At 44.3% G+C, this 26,655-nt stretch overlaps 1 long non-coding RNA gene across 1 annotated transcript; it reads left to right on the top strand.

Moving 5' to 3' along the window:
* Positions 1 to 1,202: 1,202 nt before the first annotated feature.
* On the top strand, positions 1,203 to 25,886 carry LOC129051040 (uncharacterized). Its single transcript, XR_008514987.2, has 3 exons — positions 1,203 to 1,322; positions 21,708 to 21,861; positions 22,362 to 25,886. It is a non-coding gene; the product is annotated as an uncharacterized LOC129051040 (long non-coding RNA).
* The last annotated feature ends 769 nt before the right edge of the window (positions 25,887 to 26,655 follow it).

Raw genomic sequence — 26,655 nt, 5'->3', positions numbered from 1 at the left:
CAGTGGCTTACGCCTGTAATCCTAGCACCTTGGGAGGCCCAGGCGGGTGGATCATGAGGTCATGAGTTTGAGACCAGCCTGACCAACATGGTGAAACCCCGTCTCTACTAAAAATACAAAAATTAGCCAGGCGTGGTGGTGCGAGCTTGTGATCCCAGCTACTCGGGAGGCTGAGGCAGGAGAATCGCTTGAACCCGGGGGGTTGGAGGTTGCAGTGAGCCGAGATCCCGAGATCACGCCACTGCACTCCAGCGTGGACAACAGAGCAAGACTCTGCCAAAAAAAAAAAAAGTGACTCTGGAAAATAATAGTCATTTTGAGGTTGGGCAGTGCTCAGCGCTATATTGGGGTCTCAAAAAATGTCAACCAGTGTATTACTGAAGACGGACAGGTGGTAGCAGGGCTCTTAGTTGAGGGATGGAAAAATGCTTGCTGCCTAGAATTCACTTACATTCTTTGTTTCCTCTCTCCAGGTTTCTGGCTCTGTGTGGAATAGGTACTGTCCTCCTGGTAGGTGTAAGGGAATCAGATGTTGCATTTTGATCGTGATAAGTTACTTGCTTTTCTCCTTTGTTCACCTTAAATTGAAAGTGGAGAGATGCAATTTCTGCCCCATCCTGGGGAGGCCGCTCCTGCTTCCAGCCAGCTCTAGAGCAGGTTCTGGTGTCCGCAACTTTAAAATTGCCTTGGGGGTCTTTCGGGAAGCACTTCGCAGGGGACAAGCGCGTGGTTATGGTTTGGGTACAGGCAGCGTTTTCCCCAAGGACTTGCTGGCGCCCGCTTCAGGGATGCGCCTAAGCTCCCGAGGCTGTCAGTCAGTCCCTCGGTCGCTCCGGAAAATGAAAGATTGTTAATCAAGAGGTCTCCACCAGTGGATGGGCACAGGTCGTGGCTGGGCCAATCAGGCTCTGTCTCTAGGGCTTTGGCGCGAAAAGTCGCAAGGTCCAAAAAGAAAAAGAAAAAAAAAAGGAAACGGTAGTGTGAGATTGATAGATTCTAGCAGCCCTCCTATGAATCTGCCCGTTAATTCCTCTTCTCTAAATGCCTGCCTTTTTTCTTCGTGTACAATTCCTTTTTGTCATTGTAGCAGGAATAAATATCGATCTCTATCAACGTTGGTGTAAAAGGACCCTGCCTTTTAGCAGATCATTCCGCCCCCAACAAAAGACTACACTTCCCAGCGACCCTTGCAGACCCCAAAAGCCGGTTTCCACACCCCGAGGCTCTCTCGTGCCCCTCTCCCAGTCACTATGCCTAGCCCCAGATAACCACTCTTCTGGCCTCTAGCACCTCCATCACCTCTTCCTGGACTTCATGAAGGGGTACGCTTTGCATCTGGCTTCTTTCACCCAACATCATGTCTGTGATATTCGAGTGATGATTATATGGGTGTGCACATCTATGAAACTCGTAAGTTTGTACTCTTAAGATTGATGTTTTGTTGTTGTTGTTTTTTGAGATGGAGTTTCGCTCTGTCGCCCAGGCTGGAGTGCAGTGGTGCGATCTCGGCTCACTGCAACCTCTGCCTCCCGGGTTCAAGCGATTCTCCTGCCTCAGCCTCCTGAGTAGCTGGGACTACAGGCGTGAGCCACCACTCCCGGCTTATTTTTGTATTTTTAGTGGAGACGGGGTTTCACTATGTTGGCGAGGCTGGTCTCAAACTCTTGGCCTCAAGTGATCCTCCCGCCACGGCCTCCCAAAGTGTTGGGATTACAGGCACGAGCCACCACACTTGGCCAGTGCACTTTATCTTTTGTATGTTACAATCATATGTATAGATACCTTTAAAAAAAGGAAGTAACATTCCATTCCTGAGTTTGTATTTCCAAGGTATCCAAAATCAGGCCAGAAGGTTTTAGTGAAATTCTCTACTTTTGTTTTAATCAAATTTCATATTCTAGGAAATCACTCACTTTCACCTTCAGGCTGAAGTGCACACTCCTTTGATTAGTAATGTGCAGTTAAGGGAGAAGGTTCTGGGGCCAGACTTCCTGGGCACAAATCACATTTCTGCCTCTTACTAGCAGTGTGAGCCTGAAGAAAGTATTTAACCAGTTTAACTCATCCGTAAAATGAAATAATCGCAGCCTGGCCAATGTGGCAAAACTCCGTCTCTACTGAAAACAAAACAAAACAAAACAAAACAAAAATTAGCCGGGAGGGGTGGCGCTCGCCTGTAATCCCAGCTACTCGGGAGGCTGAGACAAGAGAATGGCTTGAACCCAGGAGAGGTAGCAGTGAGCCAAGATCACTCCACTGCACTCCAGTATGGGCAACAGAGCAAGACTGTCTCAAAAAAAAAAAAAAAAAAATCATATTACCTATCTCCCAGGATTGTTGAGTGGTTAAATGTGTGCTTATGAAAAGTGCTTAGAATACTAAGAACAAAAGAATGCATGCTATTGTTATTGGTGCTCAGTATTATGATTGGCCCACAAGGCTCTTCCTGATCTGTTTCTTATCAGACTTCCAGCATCCTGTCTCACCATTCTCCCTCTGGTTTCTACCCATCCAAGTGTACCTAATCATGCTGTTTAACTTATTTTCATGTGCTCCTCCCTCTGCCCAAAACATCCTTACCCCAGGCTGGAGCATCCACCATATAGTTTGAGCACACACTTAGGGCACCAGCAAAGCAGAGGCAACCCCCTAAGAAAAAAGAGAGTGAAGAAAAAGAATATATCTCTACGGTATTTGATGGCCAGGCGCGGTGGCTCACGCCTGTAATCCTAGCACTTTGGGAGGCTGAGGCGGGCGGATCATGAGGTCAGGAGATTGAGACCATCCCGGCTAACATGGTGAAACCTCGTCTCTACTAAAAATACAAAAAAATTAGCCGGGCGTGGTGGCGGGCTCCTGCAGTCCCAGCTACTTGGGAGGCTGAGGCAGGAGAATGGCGTGAACCCAGGAGGCGGAGCTTGCAGTGAGCCGAGATCACGCCACTGCACTCCAGCCTGGGCGACAGAGCGAGACTCCGTCTCAAAAAAAAAAAAAAAAAAAAAAAAAAAAAGAATATATCGCTACAGTATTTGATGGGTGACACCCTGTCCCCTCCACCACCAGCAAAAAAAGCATGGAAGGAGTTACGGGAAGTTCATACTTTATTGGGTTGCATTGCCCCTATTTTATGGTCTAGAGTTGTTTGTATTTGAAATACATTTGGGTGGTGGGATGAGTGTAATCTCTTCAGTACTTAGGCCCTTACAGGTCTTTGTTAGCAGATGGTGTTTTCCAAAATGGCCACAGTGATATCTCCCATCCCACATCCTCTTTCCTGCAAGGTGACTTTGACACTTCTGTTGAGAGGTAGAACCTCTTCACTTCAATCTGGGAGGGCTTGTGACTATGGTGAAAGTGAGGCCGTGTCACTTCCAAGTCCGGGTTAGATAGCTTCTTCCTTGTTGCCAGGAAGTGTAGCCCCAGACTTGCTGTTGGAACCCAGTTGCTGTGCTATCAGGAAGTCCAGGCTACATGAAGAGGCAACATGGAGTGTTCTGGTCAACAGCCCCAGCTGAGGGCCCAGCCAACAACTAGTGTCAACCGGTAGATATTTCAGTGAGGCCTTTAAGATGAATCAAGTACCAGCTCCTATCTCCCTGCAACTGTATCAGAGATCCTGAGAGAACTATACCAACCAATTTCTAAAACCGTGAAAAAGTAAAGCAAAATGTCGTTGTGCTAAGCCACTAAGTTTTGGAGTGATTAACAGTTATAATGGGGCCCTCTCCTTCCCCACCCAACTTATCCTATTTTTCTTTTCTTTTCTTTCTTTTTATTTATTTATTTATTTTTTGAGACAGTCTTGCATTGTCACCCAGGCTGGAGTGCAGTGGCACAGTCATGGCTCACTGCAACCTCTGACTCCCGAGTTCAAGTGATTCTCATGCCTCAACTTCCAGAGTAGCTGGGACTACAGGCATGTGCCACCACGCCCAGCTAATTTTTGTATTTTTAGTAGATTCAGAGTTTTACCATGGTGGCCAGGCTGGTCTCAAACTCCTGGCCTCAAGTGATCCTCCTGCCTCAACCTCCCAAAGTGCTGGGATTACAGGCATAAGCCACTGCGCCTGGCCTTTCTTTTCTTTTCTTTTTTTTTTTTTTTGAGACAGTTGCCCAGGCTAGAGTGCAGTGGCAGTGGCACAGTCACGGTTCATTGCAACCACTGCTGCCTGGGCTCAAGTCATCCTCCCCGTTGCGCCTCCCAAGTAGCTGAGACCATAGCCACACACCACCACACCTGGCTAATTTTTGTATTTTTATTTTTATTTTTGTAGAGATGGAGTTTCGCTATGTTGCCCATGTTGGTCTTGAACTCCTGAGTTCTAGCAATCTGCCTGCCTTAGCCTCTTAAAGAGCTGAGATTACAGGCATCAGCCACTGCGCCCAGCCCCTCACTTGATTTTCTTTCTTTTTGAGACAGAGTCTGATGTTCAAGACTGCTCCAGTGTCCCACCTGTAGGTGGCCTTCCCTGACCTTTAGGGCTGAGTGAGGTGCTTCCTCCAGGCTCCCACAATCCTTTGCATCCCTCTATTATGGCTCTACCATGCCCTATTATCACTGCCTGTTTACTTGTCTGATGCCCTCATTTAAAATTTAAACTCCCGTGAGCAGTGACTGCATTTTAAAAATAAATCTGTATTCTCAGTAGCTAGGACAGAGCTAGAAAAAAGAAAAAAAGTAAGGGCTAGTAAAGTATACAGAGGGAACAACTTCAGCAAAGCTGGTGCTTACAAGTCAAGCACTGGCTGGGCAAGTCAGAGCAGGGCTTAGGGGGACAGGCTGCCTGGTTCCCTATCCCAGCTGCACTCCAGCCTGGGCAACACCGTGAGACTCGAACATTCTCTCTGACCTCTTCTATCCCTATCATTAGACAAGTTACTGAACTTCTCTGTGTCCCAGTTTCTGAAATAATGGGAATGAGAATGGTACTCCCAAAGAGAAAAGTCTAATGTACAAGTTTCATAACAAAGGAGTCTAGCTCTCAGAACAACCAACTAAAAACAGACGGATAAAAAGAGAAGGTGGTGGCCAGGCACGGTGGCTCACACCTGTAATCCCAGCACTTTGGGAGGCCGAGATGTGCAGATCACAAGGTCAGGAGATCGAGACCATCCTGGCTAACATGGTGAAACCCCATCTCTACTAAAAATACAAAAACAAAATTAGCCGGGCGTGGTGGCAGATGCCTGTAGTACGAGCTACTTGGGAGGCTGAGGCAGGAGAATGGCGTGAACCCAGGAGGCAGAGTTTGCAGTGAGCTGAGATAGCGCCACTGCACTCCAGCCTGGGTGACAAAGCAAGACTCCATCTCAAAAAAAAAAAAAAAGAGAGAAGGTGGTGCTTATTGTTCAAATTATTATATAGATGTCATCAATTGTCAGTGGAGGATGCTTGTCTTCTTTTGATAAAAACCAGAAATTTCTGTCTTTGATTAATTAAAAACAAGATATGGTTTTATAAGATGCCAAGCTTTTGGTGTATTTCAAGGCTTCCTGGAAGCTTCTATATTCATGGCCTGTCTCAGAATGCAAGGTTTTTAGAAATTGAAAGCTTTTTGTTTTTATTTTATTTTGAAAGACAGGCTTTCACTCTGACACCTGTGCTGGAGTGCAGTGGTGTGATCATAGCTCACTGCAGACTCAAACTCCTGAGTTGAAGGGTTCCCCCTGCCACAACCTCCCGAGTAGCTGGGACTGCAGGTGCGCACCACTATGCTTGGCTAATTTTTTTTTTTTTTTTTGGTGGTGACAGGGTCTTGCTATGTTGCCCAGGCTGATGTTGAATTCCTAGCCTCAAGCAATCCTCCCACCTTGGCCTCCCAAAGCACTGGGATTACAGGTGTAAGCCACCACGGCTGGCCTTCCTTTTTACTTTTTGAAGTGTAAATATGTTCTGGGTTGAAGAGTCTAATGAGTCAACATCAGACAGAGCCAGTCTCAACTACCTCATTGGGTTGTTATGAGGTTTAAATTATACATACAGTTGACCTTTGAACAATACAGGTTTGAACTGGATGAGTCTATTTATAAATGGATTTAAGAAAATAAAATGTGCCTGCCTCTTCTGTCTCCCCTTCCATCTCCTCCACCACTTCTTTGCCACTCCTGAGATAGCAAGACCAACCCCTCCTCCCCCTCTCCCTCCTCCTTTTTCTCCCCCCTTCCTCTTCTGCCTTAACCTACTCAACATGAAGATGATGAGGATGAAGACTTTTATGATGATCCACTAAATATATTTTCTTCCTTATAATTTTATTTTCTCTTTTTTTCTGAGACAGTGTCTTGCTCTGTCACCCATGCTGGAGTGCAGTGGCACAATCTCAGCTCACTGCAGCCTTGACCTCCAGGCTCAAGTGATCCTCCCACCTCGGCCTCTGAGTATCTGGGACCACAGGTGTGCACCACTACTCCTGGCTAATTTTTGTATTTTTTGTAGAGACAGGAATTCACTATGTTGCCCAGGCTGGTTTCGAACTCATGGACTCAAGTGATCCTCCTGCCTTGGCCTCCCAAAGTGATGGGATTACAGGTGTGAGCCACTGCACCCGGCCTGATTTTCTTTTCTTTTCTTTTCCTTTTCTTCTTTCTTTTCTTTTTTTTTTTCTTTTTTTTTTTTTTTTTGAGATAGGGTCTCTGTCTGTCAACCAGGTTGGAGTGCAGTCGCGGGATCTTGGCTCACTGCAACCTCAACCTCCTGGGCTCAAGTGATCATCCTGCTGCAGCTTCCCAAGTAGCTGGGACTACAGGTGTGCACCAGCATGTCCAGCCTGGTTTTCTAAATAATGGTTTCTTTTCTCTAGCTTACGTTATTGTTAAGAATACTGAGTGGAATATATATAAAATTAAAAAAATGTGTTAATCAACTTTATGTTATCAGTAAGGCTTCCTGTCAACAGTAAGCTGTTGGTAGTTAAGCTTTGGGGGAATCCAATGTTATATGCAGTTTTTCAACTGTGTGGGGGTTGGTGTTCCTAACACCGCCCCCGCCCAACCCACCCATTGTTCAAGGTCAACTGTATATGGATGGATGGATGGATCTATGGATCTATGTATCGCAATAGAACAGGTCTTGGTACATAGTAACTACTCAATAAGTATCAGTCAGCCTTGTTATTGCTGAAGCTTATCAAGGCCTCAGAAAGCCAGCTTCACATCCTCAGCCACCACTAAAACTGTGTGAATTTGGGCCTCTGAGCCACAGTCCCTTGTGGGTAAAATGGAAATTGATGCCTGCTTCATGGGGCAGTTGTAAAGATCACACAAACATAGATGAAAAAGGGGTGGCCGGGCGCAGTGGCTCACACCTGTACTTCCAGCACTTTGAGAGGCCAAGGCGGGCAGATCGCATGAGGTCAGGAGTTCGAAACCAGCCTGGCCAACATGGTGAAACCCCGTCTCTACTAAAAAAATACAAAAAAAAAAAAAAAAAAAAAAGGCTGGATGCAGTGACTCAAGCCTGTAATCCCAGCACTTTGGGAGGCCAAGGCAGGCGGATCACCTGGTCAGGAGTTCGAGACCAGCCTGGCCAACATGGTGAAACCCCGTCTCTACTAAAAGTACAAAAATCAGCTGGGCGTGGTGGCGGGCACCTGTAATCCCAGCTACTCAGGATGCTGAGGCAGGAGAATAGCTTGAACCTGGGAGGTGGAGGTTGCAGTGAGCCAAGATCATGCCACTGCACTCCAGCCTGGGCAAAAAGAGGAAGACTCTGTCTCAAAAAAAAAAAAATTAGCTGGGTGTGGTGGCACACGCCTGTAATCTCAGCTACTTGGGAGGCTGAGGCAGGAGAATCATGTGAACTTGGGAGGTGGAGGTTGCAGTGAGCCACGATCATGCCACTGTATCCCAGCCTGGGTGATGAGAGAGACTCTGTCTCAAAAAAAAAAAAAAAAGAAGGCAGTGGGGGTGGTTTCAAGAAGCATAAGAGATATTAATATTGAATGTTTTCCCCAAAACAGCTAAATACAGGATAGCCTAATTCGTTTCAGAGAAGAACATTTCCACATGTACTTCATTTTCATTTCATTTTTATTACATGAAATCTGTACTCAGCTCCTTCTCCATTTCTGCCAGCAAAACGTCACTTTGCAGGTCTGTCCTTTGCAAGTAATGCTGAGTAGTTCACTTCAGAACCAGGCCTCAAAAACTGCAAGTCTTAAAATTTAACAAGGGGTCTCAGAAAGAACAGGGAAGGTCAGAAAAAAATGTTACTTATTTATTTTATTTTTGAGACAGTCTCACTCTGTCACCCAGGCTGGAATGCAGTGGTACGATCACAGCCCTGCAGCCTCAACCTCCTGGGCTTGAGTGATCCTCCCACCTCAGCCTCCTGAGTAGCTGGGGCTACAGATGCAAGCTATTACACCCAGCTCATTTATGTATTTTTAGTAGAGACGGGGTGTCGCTGTGTTGTTTAGGCTGGTCTCAAACTCCTGGGCTCAAGCAATCCTCCCATCTTGGCCTCCCAAAGTGCTGGGATTATAGGCATGAACCACCACACCCGGCCAGAGAGAATGTTCTACATCACAAAGTATTTAAAATAATTTATTCTAAGTAATCTATTTTAAATAAAATATTTTAGATTATTTATAATCATAGTAAACTGTTTTAAATAAGCTGATTTGTGATGATGGTAACTTGAGAGCAGTCACCACAATCCTGCCCTCTGCTGTGAAATGGGAAATGCAGAGTCATGTGAATATCTATAACAGTTACCCACTTGTGCTGTGATTAAAATAAGCCTTTTCTTGCAAATATAATGTGAACATAGACTTTAGAAATTGTTGCCATCACTTACCTGCACATTGCGCACATGTACCATAAAACCTAAAGTATAATAATAATAATAATAATAATAATAATAATAAAAGAAATTGTTGCCATGTCTTGCACCAAAAAAAAAAAAAAGAAAAAGAAAAAAGGAAGAAAAGAAGACCTACAAAAAGGACATTATTTCTACATGGTTACCTTAGTTGATAGTTGTTGCTCTGGTGATAGTGTTGTCATGGGCATCTCTGTATTCTTAACAGATACTTTTAAGGTTTACCTGTTAAATCTGAAGAGCATCGTTGGCCTTCTTTCTTCCCACATGCGTGATGGAAAATGTCCAACTCCTCTGGGCTTATTTAACAGTGAGTTTGAGAGTTTGAATTAGGAAGCTGGACTCTGCTTATCAGGAAATTGTGATAATTCAACCTGCTTGGGACAGAAGTTGGCTCTTGTTACCAGGTAGAAAAATGGTTTTTAATGACATCGCATTTTTTAGTGATTGAATCTGGTGGGCATTACTAATTTCAAACTAATATATTACGTTTGTGATTACTTTGTTAACACTAAATTCTGGTTGGAAAGTCATAACGTGAGGCTGGGTTTGGTGGCTCATGCCTGTAATACCAGCACTTTGGGAGGCCGAGGCGGGTAGATCACTTGAGCCCAAGAGTTTGAGACCAGCCTGGGCAACATGACAAGACCCTGTCTCTACAAAAAGTACCAAAATTAGCCAGGCGTGTTGGCATGTGCCTGTAGTTCAAGCTGCTTTGGGGGCTGAGGCGAGAGGATCACTTGAGCCTGGGAGGTCAGGGTTGCAGTGAACTGAGATCATCTCACTGCACTCCAGCCTGCATGCAGTGCCAGACCTTCTCTCAAAAAATAAAAATAAAAATAAAAGCTATAACACGATTTGGCAAAATTTTAATATTTCAGGATTTTCATAAATTCAAAAAGGGCTGTTCTGTAATTTGAACAGGGTCAATGGCTTCTGCTGTAGACTCTTTCTGAAAAGGGCAGGAGAGAGGAAAATATAAGATAGAGGAAAGAATAACATGAGTACTGAGGTCTCCAAGAAAATTGCTGAGCAGTTTTTAGTGGGCACCTCTAATTAACTTTTCAAACAACAGCATAATACAGTACATGACTCTTCTTCATACATGTTCTCATCTTCTTTCCTAAAAGGGGAGACACAAACTCCCCTCAGTCACCGTATTCAGTTCTGTATGATGTTAATTCCTCTTCTATTTCAGGCACAGTCCTGGATAGTCTGTCCCTGGAGACTCTGAGGTTAATCACCACCCACTTTCCTTACGTAAAATAGCTGCAGAAAAGAGAAATAAAGAAAACTGAAATTGATTCATATATACAAATACAAGCAGAGACTAAAGTAGGCATATTTACTACAGTCTTCTTTACTATAACTAGTCAGAGACCATCATTAATATTTATAACTTCCTTCTTTCACTACCTGTTTCATTGCTACCTTTGCCCTCAGCCACCCTCTCAGCTGATCAGGGTTCTGTATCTGCAGGAATGACCTAAAATTTTATTCCTGAAGGATCTGAGGCCTTAGTGATCTCATTTTTATTGGGTTGCTATAATCTTCCATTAACTTTTACTGTTGGACACAGAAATACCAAGAGACCCACCCCACCCTGAGAATGCCCTAAGGTCCAGGCCTAATCTGCTCTGCCCACATTTTGCATCAGCAACACTATTTCTCCTTGGTAATCAGGGCCACTCAAGCAGTATGTAACTCCCTTAATTGCCTATTGGTTCAATGGAAGACCTCAAAATAGCTAGGAGGCAGTCTCAACTTCCAGTTAAATGGAATAATTGGTGTGTTTCCTGATAGAAGGATCCCTCCATTAGAAATGAAGACCTCTAGGTCAGATGATCTGTAGGAATGAGAAGCAAACTTTTTGTGAGTTTTATGTGTAGGAATGAAGGGACACCTCACACTCTTTGGGATGGCTATTATTTAAACAACAACAACAACAACAACAACAAAATGGAAAGTGTTTGCAAAGCTGTGAAGAAAAGCTTCTCAAATTTGACGAAAGACATAAATCTGTACATCTACACATCCAAGAAGCTCACCGTGCTCTGAAGAGGATAACTCAAAGGGATATACACTGAGAACATTTAAATCAAACTGTCAAGAACAATGACAAAGACAGAATCTTGAAAGCAGCAAGAGAAAGGCAACTTATCCTCTGTCTATTATCTGTCTATCAACAGATGAATGGATAAACAAGTAAAAGTGATCTTCAATAGGACTGACAGGTGATTTCTCACCAGTCCCCATGGAGGCCAGAAGGCAGGGGGGATAACGTATTTAAAGTGCTGAAGAACTGTATGCCAAGAATTTGATATCTGGCAAAATTTTTCTTCAAAAATTCAATAGGGCCGGGTGTGGTGGCTCACACCTATAATCCCAACACTTTGGGAGGCTGAAGTGGGAGGATCACTTGAGCCTAGGATTTTGAGACCAGCCTGGGCAACATAACAAGACCCTGTCTCTACAAAAACTTTCTAAAAATTAGCCAAATGCAGTGTCACGCCTGTAGTCCCAGCTACTTGGGAGGCTGAGGTGGGAAGATTGCTTGAGCTTAGGTGTTCAAGGTTGCAGTGAGCCATGCCACTGCATTCAGTCTGGGTGACACAGTGAAACCCTGTCTCAAACAAAAAGGCACTTGAGCTTCACGTGCCTGCTTGGGTCTCTTCCAGCATACTTTCCTTTCTTTACTGTTTTAAAGCCTTTATAAATAAACTTCCACTCCTGCTCTGAAAAAAAAAAAAAAGAAAAGAAAAGAAGGAAGAAGAGAAAAAAAGAAATACAGACATTCCCAGATATACAAAAGTTAAGGGAATTTTTCATTTATAGACCTTCCCTACAAGAAATGCTAAACCCCTTCAGGCTGAAATGAAAGGACACCAGATAGTAACTCAAAGCTATATGAAGAAAGAAACTGGTAAAGGTAACTACTTAGGGAAATATAAAAGCCAGTATTGTTGTACTTTTGGTAGTTCCTCTTTTTTTCCTATATAATTAAAAAACAAATACATAAAATAATAATTGCAAATCTATGTTAATAGGCTCACAATATGTAAAGATGTAATCTGTGACTAACAATATAAAGGAGAAGGGTTGGAGATGTATAGGACGAGAGTGTTTATGTACTATTTAAACTAAGGTGGTATTTTTCAAACTAGGTTGTTACAAGTTTAAGATGTTATATGTAATTCACAAGGCAACCACTTAGGCAATTACTAAAAAAAGACAGAAAAGGAAAGAAGAAAGAAATCAAAACGAAACATTACAAAAAATCAACTAAATACAAAAAAGGCAGTAATGGAGGAATTGAGGAACAAAAAACCATATAAGACATACAGAAAACAAACAGATAAATGGCAAGAACTCTACAAAATTTGTAGATTTGTATCCTAATCTAATTTTCTGTCTCTGTGAATTTGACAGAAAGCAGATTAGAGGCTACCAGAGACTGGCTCATGGGGGAGTAGGGAGTTCTTGCAGAACATTACCATAACCCCAGAAAGTGTCCTCATGCCCCTTCTGGTCAGTCTTTATTGATAATCTCCCAAAGCAATTCACTGTCCTGATTTTTTTCCAACATGGATTTATTTAGCCTCTTCTAGAACTTTGTATAAACGGAACCATAGAGCATGCTTCCTTTAAGGATTCTGTCACTCAGCAAAATGCTTTTGAGATTCATCTATGTTGTGGATAGCAAGTGACTCATTCCTTTTTATTACTGAGTAGTGTTCCAATGAATGAATTTACTATAGTTGAGCATTTTCCTATGGATTGCTGCTAGGGCTGCTTCCTGTTTGGGACTACTATGAGTAAACCAGAAACGTACATTATAGTACAAGTCTTTTGGTGAAAATATATTTCATTCCTCTTGGTGCACACCAAAGGGTGGGACACTGGGTCAGAGAGTAGGTGCATGTTTAGTTTTACAAGAAACTCCCAGGCCTAGGTTGCAGTGAACCAAGATCGCACCACTCCACTCCAGCCTGGGTGACAGAGTGAGACTCCATCTCAAAAAAAAAAAAAAAAAAAAAAAAAAAAAGAAGAAGACGAAGAAGAAAAGACAAACTCAAAAAAAAGAAGAAGAAGAAGAAGAAGAAAAGACAAACTCAAAAAAAAGAAGAAGAAGAAAAGACAAACTCCCAGGCCTTTTCCAAAAGTGAATGGACCAGTAATGTGTGAGAGCTCTGGTTGTTCCTCATCCTCACAAATATTTGACTTTGTGGGTTATTTTAATTTTAGCAATTTTGAGGGAATAAAATGGTGTGTGATGGATGTGAAATGTAGTTTTAATTTACATTTATCTGATGACTAACAATGTTGAACATTTTCATGGGTTAATTGGCTACTAATATGTGTTTTCTTCACAAAGTGTCTGTTCAAATCTTTTACTTATATTTTTATCAAGAATACAATACATTGTTATTAACTGTAGTCACCATGTTTTACAATAGGCCTCTTGAACTTACTCCTGCTGTCTAACCGAAATTTGGTATCCTTTGATCAACATCACCCCATTTCTCCAGTCCCTGGTAACCATATCTGACTCTGCTTCTATGAGTTCCATCAATTTTTTTTTTTTTTTTTTTGGAGACAGGGTCTCACCCTATCGCCCAGGCAGGAATGTAGTGGCATAATCTCTGTTCACTGCGGCCTCAACCTCCCAGGCTCAAGCAATCCTCCCACTTCAGCCTCTCGAGCAACTGGGACTACAGGCACATGCCACCACGCCTGGCTAATTTTTGCATTTTTAGTAGAGATGGGGGTTTCGCCATATTGGCCAGGCTGGTTTCTAACTCCTGGCCTCAAGTGATCCCCTTGCCTCAGCCTCCCAAAGTGCTAGGCATGAGCCACTGCACCCGGCCAAGTTGACCTTTTTTAGATTCCACACATAAGTGAGACTATGCAGTATTTATCTTTCAGTACCTCACGTTTTTCACATAACGTATCCTCCAGGTTCATCCATGGGAATCTTTTACCATTTTAAAATTTAGTTATTGGGGTTTTATTATTGAGTTGTAGGAACTTTAAAAGTACATGATGGGTACTAGTGAGGCATGAGAATAGGGTCTGAGGCAAGGAACCTAAAGGCAATTAGCACTGACTTCCTAGAACTGAATCAAAAGGAAAACCTCTCCACACCAAAGTAACAAAAGGATCAAAGGCTACTCCCTTTGCACTGCCTTGCAGATGAAAAATAGAAAGTACTTCTGATTGATTCCCTCCCACAAATAAATAAGAAATATTTATTTTTTGAGGCAGGGTTTTGCTCTGTCACCCAGACTGGAGTGCAGTGGCACAATCCTGGCTCACTGCAGCTTCCAACCCCCCAGACTCAAGAGATCCTCCCACCTCAGCCTCCCAGGTAGCTGGGACTGTAGATATAGACGACCATATTCTGGCTAGTTTTTGTGTTTTTTGTAGAGACAGGGTTTAATCAGGTTGCCCAGGCTGGTCTTGAACTCCTGGCCTCAAGAAATCTGACTGCCTCGGCCTCCCAAAGTGCTGGGATTACAGGCATGAGCCACTGCACCCAGCCAAAATAGGAATTTTTTAAAATAAAATAACCACCAAAGATGTGGTGGCCAAACCCTTGTTGGAGAGATGAGACCTGCGACACTGGGATCCAACCAACCATCTCAGCAGAAACAGCTTGGATAGAATAAGAAAACAGCCCTTGCTGGAGGAGAAAACAGCCCTGGAGACACAGAGACAGACAAAGGAGAATGCCATATGAGGATGGAGGCAGAGACAGGGTGAGAGCTACCTACAAGCCAGGGACACCAAGGGGCATGGCAGCCTCCAGAACTGGGGAGAGAAACCAACCCTGGGACACTTCGATTTCAGGCTTCCAGTTTTCAGAACTGAGATTTATATTGTCTTTCTTTTCTTTTCTTTCTCTTTCTTTTTTTTTTTTGAGACAGAGTTTCACTCTGTCACCTAGGCTGGAGTGCAGTGGTGCCATCTCAGCTCACTGCAACCTCCACCTCCCAGGTTCACATGATTCTCATGCCTCAGCCTCCCGAGTAGCTGGGATTACAGGTGCACAACACCACGCCTGGCCAGATTTATATTGTTTCAAGATGCTCCGTTTGTGGTCATTTGTTATGGCAGTCCTTGGAAACGAATACACACACTTTAAAAAATAATTATATAGCAAAAATCTTTGGGGAGGAAGGACCCTGCCAAGGTAAATTAGCATACATTCTTGGAGGGCAATTTGTAATTGGTTACAGTTTGCACAAAGGAAGAGATTCCAGGTCAATTTCACCTGCTATTGTTTACAAGAACAAAAGATGGAAACAATTAGTAGCAGGCTGATAGATTATAGAACATCCACTCACTGTAAACACACAAAAGGAAAACAGGACTGTTAGTAAGATTTTATTTCTTTAAAAAGAGAGACCTGAAGCAAATATGGTGAAATATTTTTAAAATAAAATGACATAATGGGGATGCAACAGCAAAATACACAAAAGTGGAACCCCTACAGGACGAAGGCACCCAGTTTTTTAAAAATAAATAAATTACAAGGAAGGAAAAAAACAGAGCGAACGCCACTAGCAGAGACTCATGGAGGTTCTGGTTCTGTATGGCAGAGTAAGTTCCTACGGGAACGGACCTTTCTGCGGAGAATGAGTGGAAACTCTGGCCAGGCACGGTGGCTCACGCCTGTGATCCCAACACTTTGGGAGGCCAAGGCAGACGAATCACCTGAGGTCGGGAGTTCAAGACCAGCTGGACCAATATGGTGAAAATCCATCTCTACTAAAAATACAAAAATTAGCCAGGCTATGGTGGCATGTGCCTGTAATCTCAGCTACTTAGGAGGCTGAGGCGGTAGAATCACATGAACCCAGGAGACAGAGGTTGCAGTGAGCCGAGATGGCACCACTGCAGTCTAGCCTGGGCAACAGAGGGAGACCTTGTCTCAAAAAATATATATTTTATTTTTACTATCCTGGAATGTAATATATCTGAGGAAATTTGCTGTTAATGCCTAGATATGAGGAAATGGAGAATCGTGGAAAATTGTCTCCCAACAGCAGCAAGAGGAAAGCAGTTTATCACACATGGAAGTGAGAGGTGACAACGTGCTAGCAGCCCTCGCTCTCGGTGCCTCCTCGTCCTCGGCGTTCGAGGAGCCCTTCAGCCTGCCGCTGCGCTGTGGGGGCCCCTCTCTGGGGCTGGTCGAGGCGGAGCTGGCTCCCTCTGTTGGCAGGGAGGTGCGGAGGTAGAGGCACGGGTGGAAGCCGGGGCTGTGAGCGGTACTCGCTGGACGGTGCGGGTTCCGGGTGGGCGTGGGCTCCGCGGGCGACCAGCGGGCGCCTGCTAGGCTTGATCGCGGGACAAGCTCCCTCTGGGCTGCTGGAGTGCACGGGCTAGGTGCTGCAAAGTCCTGTGGTGAGTGCCATTGACAGGTGAAGTCGGCTGGGCTTCTGGGTTGGGTGGAGACCTAAAGAACTTTTGTGTCTAGCTAAAGGTTTGTAAATGTACCAATCAGCACTCTGTGTCTAGCTAAAGGTTTGTAAATACACCAATCAGCACTCTGTGTCTAGCTAAAGGTTTGTAAACACACCAATCAGCGCTCTGTGTCTAGCTAATAGGGTAAGGGACTTGGAGAACTTTTTGTGTCTAGCTAAAGGATTGTAAATGCACCAATCAGTGCTCTGCGTCTAGCTAAAGGTTTGTAAATGCACGAATCAGCGCTCTGTCAAAATGGACCAATCAGCTCTCTGTAAAATGGACTAATCATCTCTCTGTAAAATGGACCAATCAACAGGATGCGGGTGGGGCCAGATAAGGGAATAAACGCAGGCCACCCGAACCAGCAGCGGAAGACCTGCTGGGGTTCCCTTCCATGCTGTGGAAGCCTTCTTCTTTCCCATCTTTGCCATAAATTTTGTCGCTGCTCACTCTTTGGGTCTGTGCTGCCTTTGTGAGCTGTAACACTTACTGGGAAGATGTGCAGCTTCACTTCTGAGGCCCGCGAGACCAGGAACCCACCGGGAGGGACGAACAACTCCAGATGTGCAGCTTTAAGAGCTGTAACACTCACCGCGGAGGTCTGTCCCTTTACTCTGAAGCCAGCTACACCACGAACCCACCAGAAGGAAAAAACTAACATGTCCGAACATAAGAAATAACAAACTCCGGACACACCATCTTTAAGAATTGTAACACTCACTGCAAGGGTCCATGGCTTCATTCTTGAAGTCAATGAGACCAAGAACCCACCAGTTCCAGACACAGAAGGATAAGCCTGGAATGCTTGCTAACTTCTCATCAGAAACGAGGGGGCTGGAAGACACTGAAACATCTTTGAAGTGCCAAAAGAAAAAAATTCTAACCCGGATTCTATTTCCAACAAAAAAGATTTATTTTTCTTTTTCTTTTTTGAGAGAGAGTCTTGCTCTGTCACTCAGGCTGGAGTGCAGTGGTGCAACCTTGGCTCACTGCAACCTCCACCTGCCTGGTTCAAGCAATTCCCCTGCCTCAGCCTCCCAAGTAGCTGGGATTACAGGAGCATGCCACCACGCCAAGCTAATTTTTTTTTTTTTGTATTTTTAGTAGAAACAGTGTCAGACCATGTTGGCCAGACTGGTCTCAAACTCCTGACCTCAGGCAATCTGCCTGCCTTGGCCTCCCAAAATACTGGGATTACAGGTGTAAGCCACTGCACCCAGCCAAAAGATTTTTCAAGGATGAACATTAAATGAATGTACAGGCCGGGTGTGGTGGTTCATGTCTGTAATCCCAGCACTTTGGGAGGCTGAGGCAGGCTGATCACCTGAGGTCACGAGTTCAATACCAACCTGGCCAACATGGTGAAACTCCATCTCTCCTAAAAATACAAAAATTAGCCAGGTGTGGTGGTGCACACCTGTGATCCCAGCTATTCAGCAGGCTGAAGGAGGAGAATCACTTGAACCCAGAAGGCAGAGGTTGCAGTGAGCTGAGATCACCCCACTGCACTCCAGCCTGGGTGACAGAGTGAGACTCCATCTCAAAAATAGAAAAATAGATTTACAGATTTTAAAAACTGAAAATTATACTATAAAAAATTAAAATTATACTTTTAAAAATTAAAAGAATTCATCACTAGTATGCCTGCACTGCAAAAATCCTAAAAGAAATCATTCAGCCAAGGGGAAAGAATACTAGATGAAAACCAGAACTTTAGGTAAAAACAGAGTGTCAAGGCCGGGCATGGAGGTTCATGACTGTAATTCTAGCACTTTGGGAGGCTGAGGTGGGAGGATTGCTTGCGTCCAGGAGTTTGAGACCAGCCTGGGGAATATAGGGAGGCCCTATCTCTACAACAACCAGAAAAAAAAAAAAGCTGGGTGTGGTGGTGCACGACTCTAGTCACAGCTACCCAGGAAGCTGAGGCAGGAGAATTGCTTGAACCTGGGGGGTCAAGCCTGCGGTGATCTATGACTACACCACTGCACTCAAGCCTGGATTACAGAGTGAAACCCTGTCTCAAAAAAAAAAAAGGGCTTACTGTAAAACTACAGTAATCAAGCCAGTATGGTACTGGTAAAAGGATAAACAGATCAATGGAACAGAATAGAAAGCCAATAAATAAATCCATATTTATATTATTTAATTTTTGACAAAGGCCCAAAGCAGTCCAATGAAGAAAGTAAAGTCAGCCAGGCGTGGTAGCTCATGTCTCTAATCCCAGCACTTTGGGAGGCTGTGAGAGGATCACTTGAGCCTAGGAGTTTGATTCCAGCCTGGGCAACATAGTGAGACCCTGTTTCTACCAAAAAATATGTACAAAAATTAGCTGGGCATGGTGGCATGCACTGGTAGTCCCTGCTGTGGTTGGAGGATAGCTTGAGCCTGGGAGATTGAGGCTGCAGTAAGCTGTGATCGAGCCACTGCACTCCAGCCTGGGCAACCCCATCTCAATTTTAAAAAGAAAAAAAATACTGGGTGCGGTGGCTCACTGCTGTAATCCCAGCACTTTGGGAGGCGGAGGTGGGTGGGTCACGAGGTCAGGAGTTCGAGACCAGCCTGGCCATCATGGTGAAACCCCATCTCTACTAAAAATACAAAAATTAGCTAGGTGTGGTGGCGGGCACCTGTAATGCCAGCTACTCGGGAGACAGGCAGAAAAATCACTTGAAACCAGAAGGTGGAGGTTGCAGTGAGCTGAGATCGCAGCATTGCACTCCAGCCTGAGCAACAAGAGTGAAATGCCGTCTCAAAAAAAAAAAGTCTTTTCAATACATGGCTCTGGAATTACTATATGTCATTATGGGGTAATAAATGAACGTTAGTCTCATACAAAATTCAAAATTCAGTCAAGATGAACCATAGACCTAAACATAAAAGGGTGAAAACAGGATTATGCCTTCAGGAATTGGTGGGAGCGGGGTGTGGGGGTGGTAGACAAAAGTTTCTTAGGTCCGAAAATAATAATAAACTAAGTTCTGGTAAACTTTACTAAATTAAAACTGCACATCAAAAACTCTATTAAGAAAATAATTTGGCAAGCCACACGGGGGTGGGGGGAATATGCAAAAAAAGTGTGAAAAAGGACTAGTATTACCAGTCGAGGGTCTTGACTACAAGTCATCCAGGTTCTTGATGTTTTGAACAAGACTGGGTCAAAACGCACAAACAAAACAATGAAAGAATGAAGCAACGAAGGCACAGATTTATTGAAATGAAAGTACATTCCACAGAGTTGGGAGCAGGCTTGAGCAAGCAGCTCAAGCGCACAGGTTACAGAATTTTCTGGGGTTTAAATACCTTCTAGAGGTTTCCCATTTCTTACCTGGTTACACCCTATATAATTGAAGGAATGGCCCACGACCAGTCGATTGTTTGGGGAAGGCTACCAATCAGGGGCTGAGGTGAAGTTACAAAGTTACACCCCTGTGCATATGAAGGTTAGGCCCACGACCAGTTTGATTGGTTGTGGGAGGTGACCAATCAGAGGTACTTTCCATTTTTCATCTGCAAAGTAGTGCAAACGGAGTAGCCTCTGATCCTTCTGTTACTTTGGTGTGGAGAGGTGGGATTTTCCTTTTGATTCAGCTCTAGGAAGTCTATGCTAATCGGCCTTAGGTTCCCTGCCTCCAGACCCTATTCCCCTGCCTCATACCCAGTAGTGGAATTGCTGGATCATGTTAGTTTATTTTTAGTTTTTTGAGGAACCTCCGTACTGTTTTCCATAATGCTGTACTAATTCACATTCCCACCAACAAAAGGGAAAATGGTTCCCTTTTCTCCACATCGTTGTCAACACCTGTTACCCCTTGTCTTTCTGATAACAGCCATTCTAACAGGTGTGAGGTGATATCTCATTGTGATTTTAATTTGTATTTTCCCCATGATTAGTGATGATAATTTTTTTTTCATTTACCCACTGGCCATTTGTACGTCTTCTTTGAGAAGTGTCTATTCATGTCCTTCCCCTATTTTTTAATTGGGTTGTTTTCTTGCTATTGAGTTGGGTTCTTTATATATTTTGGATATTAACCCATTATCAGATGTATGGTTTGAAAATATTTTCTCCATTCTACAGGTTGTCACTTCATTCAGTTGATTGTTTCTTTTGCTGTGCAGAAGTGTTTCATTTTCATGTAATCTCATCTACATCTTTTGCTTTTGTTGCCTATGTTTTTGGGGTCATAGCCAAAAAGTTATTGCCCAGACCAGTGGAGCTCATGGAGCTTTTCCCCTCTGTTTTCTTCTAGTAGTTATACAGTTTCAGATATATTTAAGTCTTTAATCCATTTTGATTTTTGTATATGGAGTGAAATAAAGGTCTAATTTATTCTTTTGCGTGTGGACATCCAATTTTCCCCACACCATTTGTTGAAGAGATGTCCTTTCTCCATTGTGTGTTCTTGGTACCTTCACCAAAAATCAGCTGGTTATAACTGCATGAATTTATTTCTAGGCTTTCTAATCCGTTCCATTGGTCTATGTGTCTGTTTTTATGCCAGTACCATGCTATTTGGATTACTAAGCTTTGTGATATATTTAGAAGCCAACTAGTGTGATGCCTTTTGTTGCTCAAGATTGTTTTGACCGTGCAGTGTCTTTTGTGTTTCCATATGAATTTTTTTTTTCAAGATGGAGTTTTGCTCTTGTTGCCCAGGCCAGAGTGCAATGGCACAATCTTGGATCACTGCAATGGTTGCACTCCGCCTCCTGGGTTCAAGAGATTTGCCTGCCTCAACCTCCCAAGTAGCTGGGACTACAGGCACCTGCCACCATGCCTGACTACTTTTTTGTATTTTTATTAGAGACGGGGTTTCACCATGTTGGCCTGGCTGGTCTCAAACTCCTGACCTCAGGTGATCCACCTGCCTCAGCCTCCCAAAGTGCTGGGATTACAGGCGAGAGCCACTGTGCCTGACCTGGTTCCATATGAATTTTACCAATATTTTTTATATTTCTGTGAAAAATGTTGCTGGGAACAGGCCCCCCAAATCTGGCCATAAACAGGCCATGAGAAACTGGCCATAAACAAAATCTCTGCAGCACTGTGACATGCTTGTGATGGCTATGACACTCACGTTGGAAGTTGTTGGTTTACTGGAATGAGGGCAAGGAACACATGGCCCACCCAGGGCAGAAAACCACTCAAGGCGTTCCTAAACCACAAACAATAGCATGAGCGATCTGTGCCTTAAGGATATGTTCCTGCTGCAGATAACAAGCCAGAGTCTGTCCCTTTGTTTCCCATAAGGAATGCTTTTAGCTAATCTATAATCTATAGAAATAATGCTTATCACTGGCTTGCTGTCAATAAATATGTGAGTCAAACTCTGTTCATGGCTCTAAGCTCTGAAGGCTGTCAGCCCCCGATCCCACATTGCACTCTATTTCTGTGTCTTTGTCTTCATTCCTCTAGTGCCGCTGGGTTGAGGTCTCCACGACCGAACTGGCCTTGGTAAGTGGCACCCAAATGTGGGGCTTGAACCCGGGTCAAAGGGTTGCTGGAGCAATGGTTGGAGAATGTGGAACTACACTGGAGGACACCCAAGTACTCTTAAGCAATCCCTGTGGTGAGTAAGGGGAGCTCAGAAGCATCCGGGTAACAATGGGACAAGGGTCCAGCGGGCAGGAGGCTTATATGAGTCTGCTTCAGCAGCTCCTCAGAAAAGGAGGAGTGAAGGTTAGCACTAGCCAACTTATGCAGCTTTTTAGTGCAGTAGAGAAATATTGCCCCTGGTTTCTGGACCGAGGAACTATGAATGTAGAGGTCTGGGAGAAGGTAGGCAGCACACTGAAAAAGGCATATAAGGATGGTGCTGAGGATATTCCTATAACTGTCTGGTCAGTGTGGGCTCTGGTTCGTTCCACCTTGGAGCCTTTTCACACAGATGACAAGGAGGAGGAATCAGAGGAAGAAGGAGAGTATAATGATGTAACAGAAGAGGTGACAGAGCAGGTTTGCTTGCCAGCTAAAGTGGCAAAGGAGGGAGAGGTTTGTCCCTACCCCTCTACACCGCCTCATTATTTTGAAGAAAAAGAGTGGCCTGACCCTCGGATCTTTCTTTTTCAGAGGACACTGGATGAAAAGTAGTTGCCCCAGTGACTGTTCAAGCAGCGCCTCGAACGACCACTCTCAGTTCTATTCAGGCAGGAATCCAGCAAGCTAGACGAGAGGGTGATATGAATGCTTGGCAATTCCCTGTTAGAATACAGCCACCTGATCAACAGGGGAATATTATAGCTACATTTGAGCCTTTTCCTTTTAAAGTATGTAAATTATTTAAACAAGCTATTAATCAATATGGACCAGTTTCTCCTTTTGTGATGTGAGAGTTAAAGAATGTTGCTGTCTCCAGTGGGATGATTCCTACTGACTGGGATGCTCTTACTCGAGCTTGTCTGACTCCTGCTCAGTTCTTACGATTTAAAACTTGGTGGGCAGATGAAGCTTCCATTCAGGCTGCTTGCAACACCCAGGCCCAACCTCAAATTAATATAACTGCAGACCAACTTTTAGGGGTCGGCAGCTGGATTGGTTTAGATGCACAAGTGGTAATGCAAGATGATGCCATAGAGCAGCTTAGAGGAGTGTGCATTACAGCATGGGAAAAAATCACTTCAGGAGGAGAACAATACCCTTCCTTTAGTGCTGTAAAATAGGGACCAAAAGAACCATATGCAGATTTTATAGTTCGGTTACAGGAGTCTCTTAAAAAGGTGATTGCAGATTCAGCTGCTCAGGATATAGTGTTGCGGTTACTAGCTTTCAACAATGCCAATCCTGAGTGCCAAGCCACTCTGTGACCTATTAAAGGGAAAGCACATTTAGTTGATTATATTAAGGCCTGTGACAGTATCGGAGGTAATCTGCATAAAGCTACTTTGTTGGCACAAGCTATAAAGCTACTTTGTTGGCAGGACTGAGAGTGGGTAAAGGAAATACTCTGTTTCCTGAAGCTTGTTTTAACCATGGGAAGCATGGTCATATTAAAAAAGAATGTAGAAAGAATCAGCGAGTCAGGCTGCCAGATGGAGGAAAAAAGAAAACTGCTGAGCCCGAAATATGTCCAAAATGTAAAAAAGGAAAACATTGGGCTAATAAATATCACTCTAAGTTTGATAAAGATGGGAATCTGATTTGGGGAAATGCCATGAGGGGCCTGTCCCGGGCCCCATTCTAAACCAGGGCATTTCCAGCTCAGGCCATTCCCTCACCCCTGTACAATGTCTGTCCCCTGCCATAGCCAGTAGTGCCGCAGTAGATTTATGCTGCACAAAAGCTGAGCCTTCTGCCTGTGGAACCCCTGCAAAAAGTGCTAACAGGCGTCTGTGGACCCTTGCCAGCAGGGATGGTAGGATTACTTCTAGGTAGGTCTAGTTTAAATTTAAAAGGAGTGCAAGTACATACAGGAGTCATTGATTAAGATTACAATGGGGAAATTCAGATTGTTATAACTACTTCTGTTCTCTGGAAAGCAGAGCCAGGAGAGCATATAGCACAGCTCCTGATTGTGCCGTATATGGAAATGGGAAAAGTGAAATTAAACGAACAGGAGGATTTGGAAGCACAAATAAACAAGGCAAAGCAGCTTATTGGCTAAATCAAATTACTGATAAACGTCCTACCTGTGAAATAACTATTCAGGGAAAGAAATTTAAAGGATTGGTAGATACAGGAGTGGACATTTCAATCATTTCTCTACAGCACTGGCCGTCCACGTGGCCAGTTCAACCCGTATTTTTAGAAGCAGCACTCCCTTTCCAGTGGCAAAATCTGTAATGTTTCCTAGGGCTTCCATAATAAATTGCCACAAACTTGGTGGCTTAAAACAACAGAAGTTGATTCTCTCATGGTCTTTGAGGCCAGAAGTTTGAAATCAATGTTTTGGCAGGGTTATGCTCTGACAGCTCCATGAAGAATCCGCTGTTGCCCTTTCCTGATTCTGTTGGCTACCAGCAATCCTTGGTGTTTCTTGGGTTGAATCACCCCAACCTCTGCCTCCGTCTTTACATGGCCTTATTTCTGTGCACCTGTTTGTCATCGAATCTCTCTCTTTGTGACGAATTAGCCATTGGATTTAGGGCCCATCCTAATCCCGTATGACCTCATCTTAACCTGATTATATCTGCAAAGACTCTATTTTCAAATAAGTACCAGAGGTTAGGACTTTAACATATTTTGGCGGGGGTGGACACAATTCAACCCACAAGAAAAATCTCTGGATCTTTGACATTCTGCTCCATCCTGCAGCTGACACCCTCCAATGACTGTTGTGATTTCTTGATGCCAACAGTTGGATGGACACAAACTCAGACACCACATGGCTTTTTGGTCAGTATCTCCACAAGACTCCAACTTTTTCCTGCTAGTATGGACTCCCATTTCCCTGCCTGGTGCATATATCAACTATTTGTCCTGACCAGAATCCCAGCTCCCAACTCTCCTGTTTTGTTTTGTTTTTTTTGAGACAGGGTCTTGTCACCCAGGCTGGAGAGTAGAAGAGTGATCACAGCTCACTGCCACCTCAACCTCCTGGGCTCAAGTAATCCTCTTGCCTCAGCCTCTCAAAGCACTGGGATTACAGATGTAAGCCACCACACTGGCCCCAACTCTGTCTTCCTGATACAAGTAATTTGGGGCATCCTCCTTCCCACTCAGTGCAGCTGCGTGGGGCCTGCTTGTCAAGGTGCCTGTCCTCCCCTGGCCAAGATGGGCTGGGTGACTCAAGTTAGCCAATCAGACTCTTCCTACTAGGGCTTTGACAGCTAGGTAGAGTAGCAAGATGATGGAAAAATAGATGGGATGAATTCAACTCTCAGGTTTGATGATTCGCTAGAAGGGCTCACAGAACTTGCAAAAACTGTTATGCTCACAGTCACAGTTTATTATGGGAAAAGAATACATCAAAGACTTGCCAGAACTTGGGGATAAAAAGAATACAGATTAAAATCAGCATAGAAAAAAGGGACAATAGGGCAGAGTTCAGGAGAAACCAGGGGTGAACTTCCAGGAGTTCTCTGCGGAGTCACATGGACAACACTTAATCCTCCCAGCAACAACGTGTGACAATACACACCAATTACTGTCAATGAGGAAAGCTTACCCAAGTCTTGGTGCCAGGATTTTTATTGGAGGTCAGTCATATAGGCATGGAGCATCTACATGACTGGCCTTAGCAATTTATTCCCCAGTTCCCACCCATCCAGAAGTCAAATAGATACAGCATGGCCCAGGGCTCCCAGCAAATAAAAACAGGTCTTCCCCATAAACCACGCTGTTAGCATAAGGTGTAGGCAGGGCTGAAGTCTCAGGTCACAAATGTGCTCTCAGGCATATTCCAAAGACCCAGAAGTTATCTCCCCAGAGCTGGTCAGGGGCCAGTCCTTCCTTTGGAATGTTCAGGATTTGAGCAACCCAGTTCCACCGAGGTAACCCTTTTTAGCACACACTTACTCCCTGATACTCAACATTTCATGAGAGGAGAGGGAGTTTCTACTCCACTCCTCAGAATGGAGATTAGTGGGGAAAACATGTATCTTATGCGAGGCCGACTGACTTACCTGATTGTGGGGGTTTGAGAGACAAAACTGAGCTTGTCTTGTTCAGCGCTCCCTTAGGATCCCCGCGCAGCACTTCCGGCTTGCTCTCCGCCATGTTGGATCTCAGGCTTGCACACCCATTCCTGCCCGGGGGCTTTTGTCCTTGCTGCTCCCTCTGCCTGGAATGCTCTTCCTCGTGCATCTCCGTGGCCTCCTCCACTTCATTCGGGCTTCACTAAACTTCACAGGGGCCAGTATACATTTTCCTCATTATCACATTTGCTGGTTGTTCCCAATAAAAAAATAGGTCAGCAGCCTCTCTGGAGGGAACTCGGCAGCCCTGAGTCAGGGGAAGAGCATGTGGCCCGCCACAGCTCGGCTCTCACTGCTGCTGTACAGCCATGGCCTCCAGGCCCAGCTGCAGCTGCTTCTGTTAATTAATCTTCTTTCATTTGTTGGGGCTGAACAAGACCCACCCACAGACCACATGGGCCTGAGGATGAAATTTTGTATGGTGCAGAAAGATTTCAAATGGGAACTAACATGTCTGTGACAAGTGGAATTGTGGCAGAAAAGGCTAGCTGTAGCCCATATCCATTCTCCCTTTCAACTGTTAGTGTTATAACAAAAGAATCCTTGAGTTTTAACAAGGTTGGCAGAGGCTCAATGTTGTGGAGAAAAGAGGCTACGGACTCGTAATTCAAAAGCAAGACTTTGCTGTTTATAAGAACTGCATCGGCCGGGCGCAGTGGCTCATGCCTGTAATCCCCAGTGCTTTGGGAGGCCGAGGCAGGTGGATCACCTGAGGTCAGAAGTTCCAGACC

The sequence above is a fragment of the Pongo abelii genome, chromosome 19, assembly GCF_028885655.2.
Source record: "Pongo abelii isolate AG06213 chromosome 19, NHGRI_mPonAbe1-v2.0_pri, whole genome shotgun sequence".
Lineage (NCBI taxonomy): Eukaryota > Metazoa > Chordata > Mammalia > Primates > Hominidae > Pongo > Pongo abelii.
This window is presented reverse-complemented; position numbering and strand designations above follow the sequence as displayed.